Source organism: Acomys minous (genome assembly GCF_964271855.1).
Source record: "Acomys minous genome assembly, chromosome: 2".
NCBI classification, from domain to species: domain Eukaryota; kingdom Metazoa; phylum Chordata; class Mammalia; order Rodentia; family Muridae; genus Acomys; species Acomys minous.
This window is the reverse complement of record NC_140484.1, coordinates 96,612,381-96,626,665: the sequence shown is the minus strand read 5'-3', so window position 1 is coordinate 96,626,665 and position 14,285 is coordinate 96,612,381. Positions and strand designations below refer to the sequence as shown.

Sequence of the window (14,285 nt, the reverse complement as noted above, 5' to 3'; positions counted from 1 at the left end):
CTTCTGGGCTTGGTATTTTCAGGAGCATGACCAGTGGAGCATGGTGGACTAGATCTGAGAGAGGCCAGGGCATGGACTGCACTAAGGGCTATAACCGAAGTGCATGGGAGTGAGTAAGCGAGGAAAGGGTTTTCAGAGCTGGCTGTTCTGTATCCAAGAGAGCCTGTGAGAAGTTTAAATTAGACCACTAATACCTTCTGAGTTTGTGTTCTTATAGGTCATTTGCTCCATTAGAACAGATACTCACTAAGATACCATATTTTAAAAGGAAGGGAAATGTGCTGATGCAGGTTAGCTACTTGACCTTTCTTCTAGCTTTCCTCCACAACACTGATACAATGTTCCTTGCCATGGTCATAGATTTATTCTGTGAAGTAGAAAGCACTCGTTAAATATCTTTCTTCTATACACTTTCTGTAAATCTCTATCATGATATCTCTTCACAGCAATACAAATGTAACTAGGAGAGGCATTGATGCCAGGAAGTAAACTGTTGTAGTGACAGGCCTGATCATGCTCGATTTTGGAGGAATATTTTGGGACATTGGACTAGGAAAGCAGTTGTATGTGGAGGTTAATGGGTTAAATTAGTAACTAAGCTAAAGGATACTTTGTAAAGGAATGTGGCTGCTTCTTGCCCTTGTCCTAAGAATATGCCTGAGGCTAAATTAAAAAGTTTGGGACTATTTTATTTTAGTGGAGAAGATTTCAAGGCATAATATTGAATAACTTTAATCACTTATTAGTTTTCTGCTACCCTTTGCCATAACTTTGACTGTAGTTTAATAACAATTTTAAAAGATTTATTTTTTTAAAAAAAAAACTAATGTTGACTCTATTGTGTGCTCATTAGTGAATACTTTAAAGCAAATGTTCAGTGAAAAAGAGCAAGTAGGGCAAAATGAAGAACAAAATGTACAGTTTGAGAGGGAAAAGAACACCAAAAAATTTAATGTTGGAGCCCAAACCAGAGTTGAGGGAGAAAAAGAGTAGTCTAGTGCTAAATGGAATAAAGGAAGTGATATATTCAGGGCAAGACCCCACCTAGAGACTCCTTTAATTTATGAACAGGTAAGCTTTTGCAACAAAGAAAAGCATCAACAAACCAAAATTTATGTAAATGTAATTAAAAGAGGTGTCCATGCTCAATACCAAGCAGAACTTGGCAGCATAGGTCTGGAGGTTCGGTGGCCTTTGAATCATGATGAACACAGGAGTAAACAGGTTGTGGAATCCTCAATTAAGGAAAACTGCTGAGGCCAGGCACGGGGCAGGAGAGTCCTTCCATGGAGGTCTAGAAAGGCTACCCTGCCGGTAGCTCTCTGTGGCAAGTATCCCACATCTCTGACATCTCCAACATTCTGGTGTCTTTGAGCAATCGAGTCTTCACCTTCACAGCTTCACACAATAGCATTATGATATAGCTACAGGTTTATGGGGGTCAGAGAATGGAATGTGCTGGTTTGCATGAGAATAGCCCCAGGTTTGAATGCTTGGTCTGTAAATGGTAGAGCTCTTCAGGAAGGATTAGAAGGTGTGACTGGGGGTGGGCATTGAGGTTTCAAAAGACTTAGGCAGTCTCTCCTGCTCCCCCATCCTCTCCTTCTTCCTCTCTCTTCCTCTTCCTCCCTCTGCCTCATGCTTGTATACCAAATATAAGCTTTCAGTTACTGCTCCGGCACCATGCCTGTCTACTGTTGCCATGTGCCTGAAAATGATGGGCATGCACTCATGACCTCTGAATATGTAAGCCCCTATTAAATGCTTTCTAATGTTGGGACAGACTCTCAAAAGCAGGGGCATAGTGGCCATGTACCAACAGAGCAGCAGAAAAAGGCAAAGAGATGGGGCAGAACACTAACAACAGCCTCAGCCCTGAAGCACTTCTCCCACCAGGGCTGGGTTCATGTGACATGCTGTACCCCATGGGAGACCCTAGGCCTCTGAGGCTGATGCTTCTCATTCAGATTGGGAACCAGGATTTTGTCCTCTTCATCTGTGTTTCTAAAGAGAAACCATATATAAATTCCATCTGCTTTGAGACTTCCTAACTTTTCATTCAGTTATAAGTGGGATGCCTTGGGCAAGCAGATAGGATCCAGACATGCAAGAAAATACGCAAGCACTCAGAGTTGATCACTATAGGTACAAATATATCATCTTTTTAGATAGCCTTTGTTTCAGAACATCACTTAGGTTTGGTTGAGTCCTGTATTTTGCCAATACAGTCTCCATGAGTATAGGATGGGGTGTCATTTTACTTCTCAGAAACCTTATAAATGGATTAGAAGACGGGTGCAAGAGTCAGGCAGTCACCAAGCATGAGGATGAGAGTTCAGATACCCAGAACTGGGAAGATGTAGAGCCCTACCTCTAATTCTAGTTTGTGGACGTCAGAAACAGGGGATCCCTGGATCAAACAGGCTAGCTAGACTAGCCTTATATGTAAATTAGGTACCTTGCCCCAGTGAATAAGAGGGAGAAAACATTCAGCACATAGTATCAATGTTAACCTCCACATATGTGCATGTACATCCACATACATACATAGCATATAAAACAAGGAAAGGGAAAACCAACAGCAGCAGCAGCAACAACAACAACAACAACAACAACAACCACAGCAACCACCACAACAGCAATACCACCTTGGGATTTGTTGCTATCCCTGTGGCTTCTGATTTTTTTTAATAGTATTTTTTTGACATACACATTTATATTATCACACATTTATAAAATAAGCTACATTCAGCAAGAAAAAGCACAAAACAAACAGGAATTATATTAATGTTACATGCATAGTGTTTCAGCTATTTTTATTTGGCAACCTTGAAGGAAACATATTTCCTATCTTGGTGAGTGATGTTTTAAACACTTAGCAGGTAAAGGACCAGGAAAAGTCGGAGCTCCAGTGACACCCCTCCATACCTCCTTCCATCCTTCCTTCCTTCCTTCCTTCCTTCCTTCTTTTTTGTTGCCTCCCTGCCAGCTACATAAATCACTGTGTTATGCAAATTGAAAAAATCTGCCTGTAGCTCCTGTGAGAGGAGATCATCCACAAAAGTGGATTTCCATGGAAACCAAATGCAAAATGCAGTAGGAAGGAGAGGGGAAGGATAAATTAGACTCGCTGCCTCGTTTCCATCAACGTCACGGGCTCCCATTAGCACCTCTCCCTCATTTTTTTCAGTATGCTCTCTTTTAGACCACAGTGTTTTCTTCTTTTTCATGCCCTCCGTGGAGTTCAATTTGTTCAATCTGGAAAGGGATGATTTATTTCAAGTGCTTACCTTTGTGAAGAGCTATTACATAGAGAATGGTGGCCATTTTCTCTTTATTACAGGAGGAGAAAGAAAAACAGAACCTTCATCCCAGTAGAGAAGTGAACATTAAGAGGAAAGTTCCCAAGTTACTGTGTCAGGATTGTAGTGACAACATTATGTGGATTTTTTTTGAACCCTTTAATAGTGGGATAATGACACATCTGTGTGTTGGGACAGCCATAACAAAGCACCACATGTTGGGTGGCTTAAACAGCAGAAATTCATGAACTCATAGCTCTGAAAATCTGGAAGCCCAGACTGAGCTGAGGTAACAGTATATCACCATTGCCACCACTGCCACCACCACCATCACCATCATCATCATCTTTAAATGAAATTTCTGTTGTTGGCCTTTGGTCATACATTTTTCTACAGACTCCTGAGTGGCCCCTTTTCCCTGCATACACATCCCTAGTGTCTCTTTGTGTCTAGATTTCTTCCTTTTATTAGGTTACTGGTAAAATTGGATTCAGATCTACCTTTGAAATCCACTGCCATATATATATATATATATATATATATATATATATATATATATATACACACATATATACACATACATATACATATACATAAAATGAAAACATAGAGGCCATGAATTTGAATTTGCACAACACACACACACACACACACACACACACACATGCATCTGCGCACGTGCGCACGCACACACACACCAAGAAAGTAGAAGGTGAACAACTTTGAAAGGAAATGAATGGAAGGAAAAAGGGGTAAAGTGAGTGAATATGATCATAATACATTGTAGACATGTGTGAAATTGTCAGCAATGTCCTAAAATTGAAAATGGTAATGGCTTCACAATAGTATAAATATGTTACACTAAAAGCATTGAATAATGTAAATTGACAATTGTATGCTGTACTAATAATGTAACAATAAAGGTTTTATCAAAAAACAACATCAACAACAACTAAAGACCCTTTATTCAAACACAGTTATGTTCTGCGACTCTGCAGCCAGGCCTTCAACATATATGTCATGAGGGACACATCAGCCCATCACAAAAGATCCCACTAGCGGAAAGTGTGTTAGAATGTAACATAGAAACATCAGGAGAAGTCTTCCTCAAAAAACTGAGTTCAGAAACAGGACACTGAGGCCCATGTAAAGCACTAAGTGAAGGCCACTTGATTAGGAGATGTGAGACCTTCTGAGCATCCCTTTCCTAGCCAGTCCACTCTTTACACTATGGGTCTGCCATAGGGAAAGCCTCCATTAATTCAAGATGACATGCAGTCTCTGCTGCTGTGCGAGAGCTAGGCTTGAGCCTTTCAAGGCAAGCACAGAAGTCTGGTTTTGTGAACTATAGGCCACACTTGGGATATGCTTCTTCTACTGTGAGTGAACAACTGAAGAGCTTCTGAGAGCAAGCAGAGAAAAGTTCTTCAACGCAACTTCAGATCACCGTCTCCCCAACCATACAGGCTGTGACATGGCGAAGCTAATTTTGGGATTCCAAATCTTCCCCCTCAATTGATCAGAAAGAGAACTTGAATTTCTTTGGCTTGGGATCACTCTGGAAATTGGGATGGAGACTTTAAATACTAATAAAAGTGCCATTAAGGATCTTATTGAAGATGAACTCTTGAGGAGCTTGCCAGGCAATCCGGGTGGTGTGTGGTTCAGAATCATTTCTATTAAGCATTCGGCAGGTAAATGAATCAGACTACCTGTTAGCTGTACCCTGAGACTTCATGCTGAGCAAGGCCCATGATCAGGCTCTGCAGCATCCTTGGGAGTTGGTGTTCAATTTTTAACCCAACCCAGAGGAATTAGGTAAGAACTGAGGTTGTTTTTCAAGTTCACATGGCTCTGTTTTAGAAGAATTGTGTCTCCCTTGGGGTGGTGAAATTGCCAGAATAATTACTTAACAGGATGTTTCAAAGATACCTCAAAGATTCAGTAATCATTAGCCATCCGGAGAACGTTACTATTGAGACTATCATGTTAATAAGATAAAAAGAAGCCTCTTCTCTCATAGACAAAAGGCTTGGGTACAGCACACCAAGCAGTGTAGGCTTCAGGTCTCTTGCCCACAGCATTCCATGGGGCTAGCATAGCTGCGCCCATGTAGACTGCAGTGGTTTTGAATAGGCATGGCTCCAGACTCATGTGTTTAAATACTTGGCCCATAGGGAGTGGCACCATTAGAAGGTGTGGCCTTGTTGGAGGAAGTTTTTCACTCTAGAGGTTAGCTCTGAGGTCTTATATATATATATATTTGCTCAAGATACTCCCAGTCTCTCGAGACAGTCTCCTTCTGTTGCCTGTGGATCAAGATGTAGAACTCTCAGCTCCTTCTGCAGCACCATGTTTGCCTGCATACGGCCATGTTTCCCTCCATGATGGTAATAAACTGAACGAAGCTCTGAAACTGTAAGCCAGAAGTAATTAAATGTTTTCTTTGATAAGAGTTGGCTTTGTCATGTTGTGTCTTCACAACAATGAAACTCTAACTAAGAAACACAGGCAGTGTGCATAGCAAGTTTCCACCACAACCAGAACTCTGAGCTAGGAAACCAGTGCTACAGGAGGCATTGTGTTCTGATTGTAATCAGGAAGTAGATTGACACCTGCCTTAGTGATATCTTTCAGGGCTGCTTGCTGTGCAAATATTCTTTAAAATGAAAGCTTGTGCCAAAACCCATATAAGAGGTACGAATCATCCACAGATATTGCTCTTCCGAAAGGGCTTCCTTCCCCCTCTAAAATACATCCCCTAGCATCTTTGTCTTCAGGGAGAAGCAGATATGCCACAGTTTATAGCCAAACCACAAAGAAAGAATGAATAAGTATTAGTTCAGGCCAGAATCTAGTCTTTTAAAAAATATTTTATTGATTTATTCATATTACATCTCAATTTTTATCCCATCCCTTGTATCCTTCCATTCCTCCCTCCCTCCCATTTTCCCCTTACTCCCTTCCCCTATGACTGTGACTGAGGGGGATTACCTCCCCCTGTATATGCTCATAGGGTATCCAGTCTCTTCTTGGTAGCCTGCTATCCTTACTGAGAATCTAGTCTTAAAGAACTGCTTCATGTTAGAAGCACATGTACTTGAATGTTAAGATGGATTGGTCAAAGAGTCTTTTGTTGAACTATGTAATAAATTAGTTCAATCAAGACAAATTAAAATAGTAATAGTAGGTTCTAGTAAGTACTCTTTTAACATATACAAATATTAATGCCCATTTACATTCATTATATAAATTTCAAAGCTGACTTGATTGCTTCATTTATTCATATAAAGACAGAGACTAAATACCTTATTGAAAACCACCAGTAAGAGGTGAATATATTGGTAAATTCCTGTTAGCCTGGCTACTTCAGAAGTGACAACTGGAAGAAAAAAAAGTTTATGGCCAGCCCAGGCCATAATGCAAAACAAAACCCAACAGAACACAGTAGAGTCAGGGCTCACATTCAGGGCTCTCACTTTTTAGAAGGAAAATTTTTACCCAGCACATAGATTTCATCAAGAGAAGAAAAAAAATTTCACTTCATGATTAAAAATAGAAATCAACGTCACTAATTTTGTCAGGAAAGAGAATAGCTACAAGGCACAGACGAATTTATTTCCCTTCTACATCCATTTTTGTGGTGATTAGCACTTTCCAGGGTGCACTTTTTCCTCATGCAGGATCATTATCACAATTTCACTGATTGACATGGCATCTGCTCCCCTGGAACCTGACCTGACTGAAATCTATAAGGCAAATGCTGCTTGTTATATTACAAACCTGATTCTGAAATCAGTCAAGGAATGATTCCCAGAGACTACAAAAGAGCATGCTACCACTCACCAAGCTCCTGCATGGGAAGCCGTCGGCTGCAGAGTGTAAGCACCCGCTTATATTAGAACAGATTCCGAGGCCAACTTAGGCCAACTTGAAAGGAAGTTTTGATATCCTACTCGGTTAAGGAGGTGTGCGCATGTGTGCGGTGGTAATGATGACGGTGGAGCTGGTGCTGTGGGGTATCTTCCTCTAAAACTGGAGGTCAGTTTTTCAGCAAGACTGTCTGGCCAGCAAACAAACCCCAGTGACCCTCTTGTTTCTTACCTTAAGAGCTAATGGAACTCAGCCTGCCAATCACCTTCCTTGTCCAGGAGACCTTTCCTCAGGAAATATGATAAACCTAAAGACATACAAAGGAGATGGGGGAGTAATGGTCTCTTAAAGAGAAAAGTCACTTATATACTGCAGAAGATGTCCCTCAATGTAGCTGCTTTTAAATCTTCATGGCTAAGCCTGCCTGTTTTTCTGAGTTCTCAGGAAAAGAACAAGTAAATTTTCTTTTTCATTTTCTTTCTTTTCAGATATTGACTCAAATCCTAAGCTTGTTCTGACTCTCTGGAGATTCTTTCTCTGAAGAATCCCCTTTCGGCCTGACAGCTGCTTGCTTACCTGCAAGGCTGAGCCTGCCTGTGTTTTTGACTCTGACTCAAAGGTCATGGTCCTGTGTTTTCTCCTTAGCCACCTCCTTTCTCTGTGGTCTGCTGAAGTTTGCAGCTTGTCTGCCCTGTTGCTTTTCTCACAAAATCTAATAAAACATGCCTTGAGCTTCTTTTGAGTCTGTTTTAAAATTCTTCTAACAGTGAAACTAAGTACTCACAAAAGGGAAGTCTGGCTCCACAGTAACAGCAAGAGCTTGCTCCATCCTTACTCCTCAGCTCCCACAAACAGCCTCTATTGCCCGTCAGGATTTTGGGAAAAAAGAACATTGACTAGAAATGTCAGCTGATTGTCTTATTGATGGGAAAGGAACATGTTCCTGCTCTGTATCTCTGTGTCACAGGGCCCCTGGCATGGGTAGGAGAGAAGAAGGAGGTCTCAGACCCCCAGAGACACCCATATCAAACTTCATCTAACACACAATCGCTCAAAGGTTAAAATATGCTCAGCCCTGAAAGACCTCATGCAAGGTGGAGAAGCTGTGTTTTGGTCCTTCTGGGTGGGGCCAAGGTCTCAAATTTGCCTGAGCTTCCAGGTACTGCTGGTTTGGGGAACATATTTTGAGTAGTAAAAGTCTTGAAAACTTGCACCTATGGTTATCTTCTCGGTTTGCGTTTCAATTTCTTAGTGAGATTATTGAGATACGATGAGTTTACAATGAAGGCTATACAAGTTAAAGAGTATGGTTTGATGTCTTTGCCTCTGTGGAATCACCGCCATAGTTAAAGTACTCAACATAGCCATTATCCCTCCCAATTTCCTTGAAACCATTTGTAATCTTGTAAGTTGTGAGGCCTCCATCCCTAGCCAGCCATTCTCTGTTCTGTCACCATAGATACACTTGTATTTTCTAGAAATAGCCATCAATGCTCTCTTTGTTGTTGTTTTGCGTTGAGTCCTGTGATTGGACATAATTATTTTGAGATTCACTTATATCGTGATTTATTTCTTTGTGGCTGACCTTTAGAGTATTTGATTGTAACAGAGGAAGTCACTGTGGACATGAACGCATACATTTGTAAGCATCTGCTTTCAAACTCTTCAGCAGATTTTTGAGGAGGAGATCATATGGTAGGTGAAGGCTAGATCATATATGGTACATGGCATTGTATCATTGTGTGTGTGTGTGTGTGTGTGTGTGTGTGTTGGCACATGCCTTTAATCCCAGCATTTGGGAAACAGAAGCAGGCAGATCTCTGGGATCGAGGCCAGCCTGCTCTACATAAAGAGTTCCAGACCAGCCAGGGGTAAAAAGATCCTGTCTCAGAAAAATAAAAGCAAAAGCTTTTTAAAAAAATAAGATGAAGGCAAAGAGATACTTCAAAAGAACAAAATGATTAAACTTAGCACTGATTCCAAAGAACAAAGTGACATGTGACAGTGAACCCCTATGAAACATCCATGCAGCTTGAAGAAGTCTGACAATAGGAGTCTCTGTCTGGGCCTGTAATCTGTCATATGTGACACGACACTCAGGTGATGATTGCAGCGCTGATTTCTGCACCCCACTCACATTCAAGACATGCAAGCTCCATGCCCCCTGACAGCCTCTCACAGACCCCTGTTCTTCTCTTCTCACAGTTGCCTTGCTGACGGTTGTACTGTGGGTTAGTGTACACGTGCTGCCTGAGGACGGGGCCTGAGAACGGGACTGGATGCTTTGAGTCATGTCCCTAGGCCTCTGGTGGTGACTGACACAGAGATGGCCCTGAGGGTTTGCCAAAGGGAAGACCAACTGCTCTCTCCCCACCTATGCTCACAGAAACATTAGTGCTTATCCCTGCCCACAGGGCCTCAGGCAGAGCCTAGTGCAAAGTGACCACAGCTCAGTGTTCTGGGCAAAGCCGAGGGTAGAAGGAGTATGTTTTACCCTCTGCTTTGAGCACTACACTTCATGCCCAACTCCTGTAACTCTCAGACCAGTGTCCCACACAACTCTCTCCTCTCCATTTGCAAGGCAGTTATATTCTTTTACTGCCAACTTCCCGGTAAATGTGCACTTGTAATTTAGGGGAACAGTAGGTAGTGTCTCCTGGAACAAAACATGACAATGTTCTTCATGTAATCCCTGGTGTCTGGCCATCTGCCTACCCCATACAAGGGAGTCTGGCCCACTTAACACCTGGGGCAGTAGCAGCAGAGTGCCCGAAAAGCCAGAGGGTGGCACTTTATTTTAAGACTTGACTTTCTCCGGGCAGTGGTGGCCTACACCTTTAATTCCAGCACTCAGGAAGCAGAGCCAGGCAAATCTCTGTGAGTTCAAGGCCAGCCTGGTCTACAGAGCGATTCCAGGACAGCCAGAGGTATATACAGAGAAACCCTGTCTCAAAAACAAACAAACAACCAAAAAAAAAAAACCTAAACTAAAAAAAATACTTGATTTTCTTGCTATGATTTTCCACGGATTCTTCCATGATTGTGTTATCTTCTTCAACGACCACCAGCACCCTTTTGCCCACTAGGTTGAAGATGTCTTCAGGAGGGATAGCCTTTGGGCTCCACGACCTTCACAGTGAGCATGTCCAGGGTCAGGACGGTGCCCTCGGGGATTTTCACTTTAGATACCACAGACTTCCCCGGCTTCTTACTGCAGGCCATCTCACAGGGCAGCAGCTGCTTGGTTGGGGAACCCAATGCTCGCTCCACCAGGGGCACAGACCGCACCAGCTCTGTTGGTTCTCCAGGCTCCAGCGAGGCTAAGTGGTCGCTCTCCTTCCAGGTCTTGTCCAAAGTGATATGACGTTCCAACACCTTGCCCCCAGAGCCACTGCAATCACAGATATGGCGATGCCTGTCTCATGCCCAGAGTACTCTATGGGGATGTCAGGGAGGAGCTTCTGGTATTCCGAGATGCCGCCAAGTTTGGCATCCTCGGCCTCCAATGGGTATGCACTGGTGCACTGGAGGAAACAGAGGTTGGGATTCAGGGGCCTCAAGATCTGATATACTTGCCTCATGGTGTCCATTGACTGTATCCTGCTGGGATCACCATAGAACGACATTTCTTGGCTGTCTTCTCCAGATAAGGAAAATTGTTAGTGTCTCGAGATCCAACTTTGAAAAATGAAACATTCAGTTCATGCAGAAACTCAACTGCTGTCTCATCCATGCCAGAGGCAGTGAAGAAGATGTCAGTCTCCTGCGCATAGCTCTGCAGCTCCTTGTACTGGGCGTGGCTGAATTCTAGGTGCCTTTTGTGCTCCGGTATGTCTTCCGCCAGGAATGCTTTGAAGTATATGGTCTCTCCAGGGCCTTCAGGTTAAACTTGAACTCCAACTCACTCTTCTGAAACTTAGCTCAGTCAGCCCCGCCCTCCCTGGCAGTGCGGATGATGTGCTTGGCCACGTCCAGGTCTCCCTGGTGGTTCTGGCTTATCTCTGGGATGAAGAAGCACAGGTGCTGCCCACCCACCCAGTGCCCGGGACACAGCTCCAGCAGCATGGTGTTTATTCTGCCAGCTCGCTAATTCATGCTTTCCCTTAACATCTTAAGACATTTCAGTACCACTAGCAGAGGTTGAGGGCTCCAGCTCGTTTCTACCAACTTTTTTGTTGTTGTTATTGTTTTATTTTGCTTTGCTTTGTTTTTCTAGACAGGCTTTCTCTGTGTAGCTTTGGCTGTCCTGTCCTGGACTTTGAAGACCAGGCTGGCCTAGAAATAGCAGCGATCTGCTTGCCTCTGCCTCCCTGAGTGCCGGGAGTGCATGTGCACCTGGCTTCCCTTGTAAAGGTTTTAATAATCAATCTTCCTAAATTCTTTTTTTTATTTTTTAAGCATTTTTTATTTTTTATGTATTCATTTATATTATTACACATATATACAATAAACTACCTGTAGCAAGAAGAACCCATGACACAATCAGGAATTATATAAACATTACATTCTTAGTGTTTTGGCTATTTGTATTTGACAGCTTTGAAGAAAACATCTTTCCTATCTTGGTGCATCTAAAATTCTGACTGGAAATCAATCTCCATCACATCTTGTTGTTATCAACTTAGAGCATCTAAGCTCTTACAGGGTCTCAGAATCTGAGGTTCAAGAGGGAAGCTGAGGCAGAATATTTTTTAAGTAAGAGATTATTATGCCAGGAAGATGGTTGAAGCTCTGAGGAGAGTCTGGGTTCATGAGGGTAACTGGACGTCACTCTTAGAGGTTTCAGAGAGCAGGGGAGAATTCCCGTCCCACGTGGTTGATGAGTAGCCTGAAGTAGGTCCTTGCAGCTGCATCGTCTTTGATTCTTAGGCAGCAGAAGGAAGGCTCTGCCTTTTCACTAATGCACCTGCTGCTTACGGAGCTTGGTCAACTCCCTCTGGGGAAATGAGCATTAGACTCAAGGATAGTCACAGGAGGATGCCTGCTCCTCCTTTACAGCACCTGTGAAGGTAGCAGAGGAAGAGGCTGCTGCAGCTCACCGGGCAAGCCTGAACTCCAAGCTTCATCCTCACAGTTGTGTCGCTCTGGTATGTACAGTGGTGGCTCCCTGTGGTGTTAATGTGAATTTGCCGTGAATATGAATGCTGAGCATAGCATTTTGCGCTTACCCAATATCTCTATGCGTTCCTTGGGGGAAATGCTAGCTTGGTATTTTTACCCCCACTTTAAAAATATTGTCCACTTTATCATTTAATTTTGAGAGATTGCATTAAAATGTTCTACATATGCCTTTTATCACATTGACGATTGTGGATATTTTCCTACAAGTTGCCTTATCTTTCACAAGAAAAAAGTATCATTTTAATGTTTAATGTTTCCTTTTTTTTATGAATTGAGAAAAAGTGTTTTTGAGAGCATGAAGAGGAAATCTTTGCTAAAAACAGTTGCGAAGACTATCTCCAATGTATACGTCTAGAATTTTCTTATTTCATATTTTACATTCATAATTCTGACCATACTCAGTTATTTTTGCCTAGGGTATATACCTACATAGCACACACGTATATAGTACAGTGGAAGGGCTACATTTATTCCAGTGGCACTTGCCAAAGACTGCCCTTGTCAGTTTGTCACATGTCAGCTGCCCATGTAGAATAAGAACACGTGTTCTTATCCAGATACCTTGACTCATTAGTCTCTATGTTGCCAGAACACTTTCTCTGTCACTCAGTGCTGGTTGGCATCTTGATCTGATTATATTAACCTTCCAATTTCCTTACTGTTAATGTCCCTTTGGCAGCTTCACATCCTCTGCATTTCCATTTTGGGGCCAAATTGCCAGTTTCTCTAAGTAACGCCACTAGGATTTGGTTTGGTAGTGTGTGAGCTGGGTCATTGAGTACTCAGTACCATTGAGCTCAGCAGTACTGAGTCTCCATCCATCACAGAAGGCCTCTCTCTATTCCTGTTTCTCTTCCGTTTCTCTCAGCAAAGATTCTAAGAATCTTGAATATCTCGAATTTGAAATACTAAGTGCCGTAGGTACAATCATTTATTATGTATTATAAAACCAAAGTATCATTATCTTATTCCTATTTTAGGGGTGAATTATAATGTTGGTATTTTCAAAACCGCTCTTTCAATGTTCTGTTGCCTGTAGATTGGCAATAATGGTAGCTGATTACACAAACACTCTAAAACTGAAGAGCAAAATTAAGACATCATTATGAAGAAATGTGCTCTCTCTGATCAGCAGCCCATTAAAACCTGCTGTTTATTTTAAAATGGAATAATGCTTATAATTAACTTACAACAGACTTTTCTATTATAAAGAATGAAACTATCATATACACGTTCAAATACTGCCAAGAGGATCAACTGAAATGACGGAAGTCAGGAAATGACATGCAGACATTTCATAGCACCTTGCATTGTGAACAGCTAGCTACCTCTGTGAGAAGCAGCATTCTTTAATCCACTTCACAGTTAAGATAACTGCATTGTGTGAAAGAGAGGCTAGCTAAGGCATCAGGGGAGATAGGCTTAGAACAGGCCCATGTTGGATGCAAACATGACTGTTCCTGCCTCTACCAAAGTAGCTGGTGGGAAGCAGAGCCTTGGGGTGGAGTCAGTCATCCTCTCCATGAGGCCCCATCTCCCATGTGGCTGGGTCTCAGTTTGCATGTACAGAAACCTCAATTTGTTTCTCTGTGCAATGTGGATGAAAAGCACTTAAGCTTGGTGTGGTCTACATTGAGAGCTAGCAAGAGACAGAACAAGAGACAGTGAGAAGGGAAGTGAGATGGGGTAAGGAGGGGGGAAGGAAGAGAGGCAATCAGACAGAGTGAGATAGAATTCAGTGTTGTATTATAAGGATTACAGAGAAAATGCAAGTAATATACTTGGGGAAATATCTGGAGGAAAATAATACTATATAGCAAAAGCAAGAGCATTCTCAGGGAGGCATGACTGTTTCAGTCAATTTTTGCAATGGCTATGGCTTTTCTGGATAAGTGGATAAGAAATTCTAAGATCATAAAATTTGACTTCCTATTGCGACCAAAATTTATCCCTCCCTCCCCACCTCTCCTCTTTAAAACTCAGAGTTGA

At 42.3% G+C, this 14,285-nt stretch overlaps 1 pseudogene across 1 annotated transcript; it reads right to left on the bottom strand.

Moving 5' to 3' along the window:
- Positions 1-10,162: 10,162 nt before the first annotated feature.
- On the bottom strand, positions 10,163-11,240 carry LOC311578180 (N-acetylneuraminate-9-phosphate synthase-like; annotated as a pseudogene). Its single transcript has one exon. The product of its transcript is annotated as an N-acetylneuraminate-9-phosphate synthase-like (transcript).
- Between the last annotated feature and the right edge of the window lie 3,045 nt (positions 11,241-14,285).